Here is a 7,830-nt window from a genome sequence, read left to right as displayed (position 1 = left end):
TGAATCCGTGATTCTTAAAGTATGATGTTTTCCAATAACTAGACAGAGGCTGTAAATTAACAATCAACAGGTGTTTACTGGAGGAGGGTAGTCTAAAGACTAACAGTACAGAGGCATGCTCAAGGCTTATATACAGGTGTGGTCACTGCCAGTACTGCAGTATACATGAGCTGTAAAACATAGTTCCCCCCCTTAAAGGTATATACATTACTGTTGAATCCGTGATTCTTAAAGTATGATGTTTTCCAATAACTAGACAGAGGCTGTAAATTAACAATCAACAGGTGTTTACTGGAGGAGGGTAGTCTAAAGACTAACAGTACAGAGGCATGCTCAAGGCTTATATACAGGTGTGGTCACTGCCAGTACTACAGTATACAGGAGCTGTAAAAGTAGTTCTCTCTTAAAGGTACATACACTACAATTCCTCCCCTTTTAGATTAACAGTACCCATAACATTCAAATAACAGTTAACACTTTAACATGCACATTAAACTGAAATAGTCCATTTATAGATTCAGTCTTTGGGGCGGCTTGCTGATCCTTTCTGGATAGCGCCTTTCCTGAGGTTCTTGTTCTTGGTGCGGAGGCGATTCTGGCCCCCTTTCGTCGGTTAGTTCATCAGGTTCCACTGCTCCTGTTTCTGAGGTAGATGCTACCGGTATGTCGGGTTCATCCCCAGGTACGCGAGCCATGGGGTTGACTCGTCCCTGTGACGCTAGGATCTGGTCGACGTGGCATCTCACAATGTTCTCCCCGACATCCACTGTGTACATTAATGGCCCCTGCCGTGTGCATATCGTTCCGGGTTGCCATTTCTCTGTTCGGTAGTCGCGGGCCAAGACTGGTTGTCCTACATTGAAGCTCCTTGTCGGCTTTTCATTGATGTGCTGGAATTGCTTATCCTCAACATCTGGTTGTCCTACATTGAAGCTCCTTGTCGGCATTTCATTGATGTGCTGGAATTGCTTATCCTCAACATTTCTTCACACATTTGGTCTGAGCAAATCCATACGAGATCTCAACCTTCGGTTAAAGAACATCATGGCCGGGGTCTGGTTGGTAACTGCATGTGTCGCATTTCTGTAGGCTAACAGGAAATTGTCCACCTTATGCTGTAATGGAATTTCATCATTGCACATGGCCCTTATCGCCTTTTTAAAGGTTTTTACGAACCTCACAGCCAATCCATTTGTGGTTGGATGATACGGGGCGGATGTGTAATGCCTTACCCCATTCCTTCTCATAAATTTCCAAAACTCTTCGGACACAAACTGTGGTCTGTTACCAGAGCAAATCTGCTCTGGCAAGCCGTTCCTGGCAAATATGGTCCGTAGGACTGCAATCATTTTCTCTGTAGTGGTTGAGGACATTTTGATGACCTCAGGCCATTTCGAGTGCGCATCCACTGCTATTAAGAACATTGAGTCCATGAATGGACCAGCAAAATCAATATGCACCCATTGCCATGGAGATGAGGGCCACTCCCATGGGTGTAGAGGGGCATGTGGTGGTGCATTTTGGACCTTCTGGCATCCTGAGCAGCTCTTTGTTAGGTCTTCGATTTGTTGATCGATCCCCGGCCACCACACATAAGCCCTAGCAAGGCTTTTCATTTTCACCCCTCCCAGATGGCCTTCGTGAAGCTCATTGAGCACTCTCTCCCTTAACTTGGGTGGAATTACCACTCGGGATCCACACATCACTGTCCCCTGGCATACTGACAGCTGTTCTCTTCTGGATGAGAATGCTGGCAACAGTGAGTCGCCATGTGTTGGCCATCCCTTCACCGTCAAATCATATACCCGAGACAGTGTCGGATCATTGCGGGTCCCCTTCTCTATATCCGCGTTAGTTACTGGCAATCGTTCAATTATCGACGAATAAAATATTTCGATAGGGTCCACTGCTGGTGCTTCCTCCACAGTAGGCAGTGGCAGGCATGATAGCCCATCAGCGTTTCCATGCTGTTTCGTGCCCTTATACTCTATTTCATATTGGTTCGCCCCTAGAAATAGGGACCATCTTTGTAGCCATTGTGCAATCATCACCGGAACGCCCTTCTTTGGATTAAAGATGGAGAGAAGTGGTTGGTGGTCAGTCAGCAAGGTGAACTTCTGCCCATGCAGATAGTGGTTGAATTTTTTTACTCCCCATATTGGCTGAGGGCCTCCCTGTCGATCTGGGCGTAGTTGCGCTCGGCTGAGGTTAGTGACCAAGACGCAAAGGCTACTGGCCTCTCCAACCCGTCTGGGAATTTGTGCGACAGCATCGCTCCAATACCATAGGGTGATGCATCACATGCCAACCGAATTGGTAGTGCTGGGTTGAATTGGGCCAACACCTCTTTTGATGTGATCAATTCTTTGCACTTCTGGAAAGCTCGTTTACATTTGTCATTCCACTTCCATGGTACCCCCATTTGCAGTAGGGTGTTCAGTGGACGTAATACTGTAGACAAATTTGGTAAGAACTTATGGTAGTAGTTCACCAGCCCAAGGAACAACCTCAGTTGTGACACATTTTCCGGTGCTGGAGCCTTGACTACTGCCTCAATCTTTTCAGGGGACTTATGTAACCCCTCTTCATCAATAACGTGACCACAATACTAGATCTGCTTCTGGAAAAACTCGCACTTGTGGCGATTAGCTCGTAGCCCATATTCCTTTAATCTAATGAGCACCTTCTCCAGGTTGGCGAGGTGATCACTGTCATTTTCGCCCGTGACCAGGATGTCGTCCAAATAACACTGGGTCCCTGGAATCCCTTGCAGGACTTGATCCATTGCCCTTTGCCAAATAGCCGGAGCCGATGCTACCCCGAACACCAGCCGGTTGTATTGGTAGAGACCTTTATGAGTGTTGATCGTGAGGTATTATTTTGAGGCTTCTTCTACCTCCATTTTCCGGTACGCCTGGGCCAGATCAATTTTGGTGAAGCGTTTACCTCCAGATAGCGAGGCTAAAATATCCTCAATCCATGGAAGTGGATATTGTACTGTGTGAAGGACTGGGTTCACTGTCACCTTAAAATCCCCACAGATGCGGACCTTCTTTGGTTCCCCAGGCGTATTACTCAATGACCTCTTCATTACAGGAATGATGGGTGTAGCCCACTCGCTCCAGTCTACTTTGGACAGCACTCCTGAACGTTCCAACCCTTCCAGCTCTGCTTCGACGGCTGGTCGGATCGCATAAGGCACCGGTCTGGCCTTAAAAAGCTTTGGGCTTGCATTTTCCTCTATTTTAATCGTCGCTGTTATGCCTTTTAGTGTTCCGAGTCCCTCCTGGAACACTTCTTGTGCATCAGTTAGCATTTTTGACAGTCATCCAGGTGTGACGTCGTCATCCTTTTTGGCCTCAACCTTCAGCGCCTGTATGGAATGCCAATCTAATTGTATCTTCCGGATCCATTCACGTCCTAGTAGTGGTGGTCCTCCATCTGGCAATACATATAGGTCCATTTTGGGTATTTCCTGGCCTTTGTATATCACGTTCACCCTTATTTTTCCTTTGGGGTAGACTTTTTGGCCCGTGTATGTCTTCAAGACAATCTCTGTAGCTTTCAAGGGTATATGTGAAAATAGCCGCTTGTAGTCCCTTTGGTTTATGACTGTTAGGGCTGATCCTCTGTCCAATTCCATTTTCACTTGGACTCCATCTACCTTGAGTGTGACCCAGATAGTCTGGTGATCCTCCATTTTGATTACCTTATGTAGTTTCAGACAACCCAGCTCCTTGCTTCCGGAGTCTGTATCACTTTTCTGTTCGCCTGAACTACTGTCCATCACCTTATGTACCTTTTTGTACTTCTCCTGTGGAGATTTCTTGCTGCTGGTTTTCTTCCCTGACCTGCAGACTCTTGCTATGTGTCCTGCTTTTCCACACTGTCTGCACACTTGGTCCTTGAACCAACAATCCTTCTGGTCGTGTGTTGTTCTGCCGCAGCGATAGCACTTCCCTGCTCCATATGACATTTCATTGGTGCCATATTCTTGCGGTCTCCGTTGTATCTCTGCAACGCCCCGTGCGGCTGCTTCGTGTGATACTGCCATGCTGAAAGCCTTGTCCAGCGTAAGATCCTTTTCTGATAGAAGCAGTTTCTGGGTTCCTTCACTTTGAAGCCCACACACAAACTTGTCCCTTAACGTATCTGCTAGTCCCAATCCAAACTGGCAGTGTTTCAATAGCTTGCACAGTTCCGTTAAGTACTCAGCATTACTTTTGTCTTTATGCTGGTTGCTTTTGTGGAACTTAAATCTTTCTGCTATCAGCAGCGGTGTGGGGTTTAAGTGGTCCTGTAGGATTTCCACTATGCTTTCGAAATTCTTATCCACTGGCTTCTCTGGGGTTATTAGGTTTCGCAGTAAGCCATAAGTTTTTGCACCCATGGAATTCAACAAAACCAGTGCTTTCCTAGCATCTGGCACTTCATTCGCCTTGCAGTGCACCTCAATGCGTTCCACATATGTCGCCCAATCTTCGACTTCATTGTCGAACGCAGTGATACTGCCACTCTTCGTCATCCCTGGGTGTGATTAAACTGTCTAAAATGGCATCTCCCGCGCTCTCCCTTCTTCTCCGCTGGCACAAAATGGCGTCTCCCGCGCTTTCCTTTCTTCCCGCGCTCGCCCTTCTTTTCCGCTGCGGCTTCTAAAATGGTGTCTCCCACGCTCTCCCTTCTTCTCCGCGGCTCAATGGCATCTCCCGCGCTTCCTTTCTTTCCCCCGTGGACCCTGTTCAGCCCTTGAGCCCTGGCTGTGCTCTGCGCGTTCTCCTGTGTGCCTCTCTCGTTGCCGCCGCACGGTCCTGAACCCGGCTGCTGCTTTACCCTCTCTTTTTGTTTTCCGTCGATGCCGCTCGGTTTTCAACCCCCGGCTGCGCCCTGTGCGCTTCACCCTCTCTCTTACCCCGTCGACGCTGCTCGGCCTTTTCTGTGCCATCGGTCGGCTCCAGCCGCCGCTGTCCGGGAAGGGTCTGCACTGTACCTGTTGCCAGTCTGTTGCTGGATCATCGTGGCTGGAGAACCAAGCCCAGCTCTCAACAGCCTCCCCTGCGATGTTCACTATCTGCCGGATGACTGGGCGGTTGCTCGTGGTCGACGCCCGTGCTTCTGGCCTCGACTTTCTTCCACCGTCCTCCCGGAGCGAATCCTTGAAAGGAAATGCAGAGTTGCAGGTAGATTCGAATCGACCTCGTCGCCACTGTTGAATCCGTGATTCTTAAAGTATGATGTTTTCCAATAACTAGATGGAGGCTGTAAATTAACAATCAGCAGGTGTTTACTGGAGGAGGGTAGTCTGAAGACTAACAGTACAGAGGCATGCTCAAGGCTTATATACAGGTGTGGTCACTGCCGGCACTACAGTATACAGGAACTGTAAAAGTAGTTCTCTCTTAAAGGTACATACACTACAATTACTATTCCTCCCCTTTTAGATTAACAGTACCATAACACTCATTTAACAATTAAATATCAAACTAATTACAATTAACACTTTTAACATGCAACATTAGCTGAAAATAGTCTATTTATATATTCAGTCTTTGGGGAGGCTTCCTGATCCTTTCTGGATAGCGCCTTTCCCGAGTGTCTTGCTCTTGGTGCGGAGGCGATTCTGGCCCCCTGTCGTCAGTTGGTTCATCAGCTTCCGATGCTACTGTTTCTGGGGTAGATGCGACCTGTACGTCGGGTTCATCACCAGGTGCGTATGGGCGAGGCATGGGGTTGACTTGTTCCTGTGACTCTAGGATCTGGTCAGCATGGCGTCTCACGATGCTCTCCCCAACGTCCACTGTGTACATTAGTGGGCCCTGCCGTGTGCATATCGTTCCTGGCTGCCATTTTTCTGTTCGGTAGTCGCGGGCCAAGACTGGTTGCCCTACATTGAAGCTTCTTGTTGGCTTCTCATGGATGTGCTGGAATTGCTTACTCTCAACATCTCTTCGTACGTTTGGTCTGAGCAAATCCAGGCGAGATCTTAACCTTCGGTTAAAGAACATCATGGCTGGGGCCTGGTTGGTGACTGCATGTGTCGCATTCCGGTAGGCGAACAGGAAATTGTCCACCTTATGCTGCAGCGGAATGTTGTCATTGTACATAGCCTTTACTGCCTTCTTAAAGGTTTGTACAAACATCTCAGCCAATCCATTTGTGGCTGGATGATACGGGGCGGATGTGTAATGCCTTACCCCATTCTTTTTCAAGAACCTCCGGAACTCTTCGGACACAAACTGTGGTCCGTTGTCGGAGCAAATCTGTTCTGGCAAGCCATTCCTGGCAAAAATGGTCCGTAGGACTGCAATAGATTTCTCTGTGGTGGTGGAGGACATTTTGATGACCTCAGGCCATTTCGAGTGCGCATCCACGGCTATTAAAAACATTGAGTCCATGAATGGACCAGCAAAATCAATATGCACCCGTTGCCATGGAGATGAGGGCCACTCCCATGGGTGTAGAGGGGCCTGTGGTGGTGCATTTTGGACTTTCTGGCATCCTGAGCAGCTCTTGGTCAGGTCCTCCATTTGTTTATCGATTCCCGGCCACCACACATAAGCCCTGGCTAGGCTTTTCATTTTTACCCCTCCCAGATGACCCACATGAAGCTCATTAAGCACTCTATCCCTTAACTTGGGTGGAATTACCACTCGGGATCCACACATCAAGGTCCCCCGGCACACTGACAGCTGATCTCTCCTTGTCGAGAATGCTGGCAAGCGTTAGTTACCGGTAGGTATTCAACTATAGTCGAATGGAATATTTTGACAGGATCCACTGCTGGTGCTTCCTCCGCAGTAGGCAGTGGCAGGCGTGATAGCCCATCAGCATTTCCATGCTGTTTCGTGCCCTTATATTCAATCTCATAGTGGTGCGCCCCTAGAAAAAGTGACCAGCTTTGTAGTCGTTGCGCAGTCATCACCGGAACGCCCTATTTCGGATTAAAAATGGAGACAAGAGGCTGGTAATCAGTCAGCAAGGTGAATTTCTGCCTGTGCAGATAGTGATTGAACTTTTTCACTCCCCACACTAGGCTGAGGGCCTCCCTGTCAATCTGGGCGTAGTTAAGCTCGGCTGAGGTTAGTGATTGTGACGCAAAGGCTGTTGGCCTCTCTGAGGCATCCGAGAATTTGTGCGACAGCACCGCTCCAATGCCGTAGGGTGACGCATCACATGCCAACCCAATTGGTAATGCTGGGTTGTAATGGGCCAATACCTCTTTCGATGTGATTAGTGTTTTGCTCTTCTGGAAAGCTCGTCTACATTCGTCACTCCACTTCCATGGCACCCCAGTTTGCAGTAGGGTGTTCAGTGGGTGTAGTATTGTAGACAAATTTGGCAAGAACTTATGGTAGTAGTTTACCAGCCCGAGGAACGACCTCAGTTGTGACACATTTTCCGGTGCTGGAGCCTTGACTACTGCCTCAATCTTCTCTGGGGACTTATGTAACCCCTCTTTATCGATTACGTGGCCACAATACAAGATCTGTTTTCTAAAAAACTCGCATTTGGGGCGGTTAGCTCGGAACCCATATTCCTGCAATCTAGTGAGCACCTGCTCCAGGTTGGCAAGGTGATCACTGTCATTTTCGCCCGTGACCAGGATGTCGTCCAAATAACACTGGGTCCCTGGGATCCCTTGCAGGATTTGTTCCCTTGCCCTCTGCCAAATAGCCGGAGCTGATGCTACCCCGAATACCAGCCGGTTGTATTGGTAGAGACCTTTATGGGTGTTGATTGTGAGGTATTTTTTTGATGCTTCTTCTACCTCCATTTGCAGATACGCCTGGGCCAGATCAATCTTAGTGAAGCATTTCCCTCCAGATAGCGAGG

Source organism: Somniosus microcephalus, chromosome 8, assembly GCF_052327205.1.
Source record: "Somniosus microcephalus isolate GS21.2 chromosome 8, FLI_Smic_1.0, whole genome shotgun sequence".
NCBI lineage: Eukaryota > Metazoa > Chordata > Chondrichthyes > Squaliformes > Somniosidae > Somniosus > Somniosus microcephalus.
Note: the sequence above shows the minus strand (reverse complement) of the source record.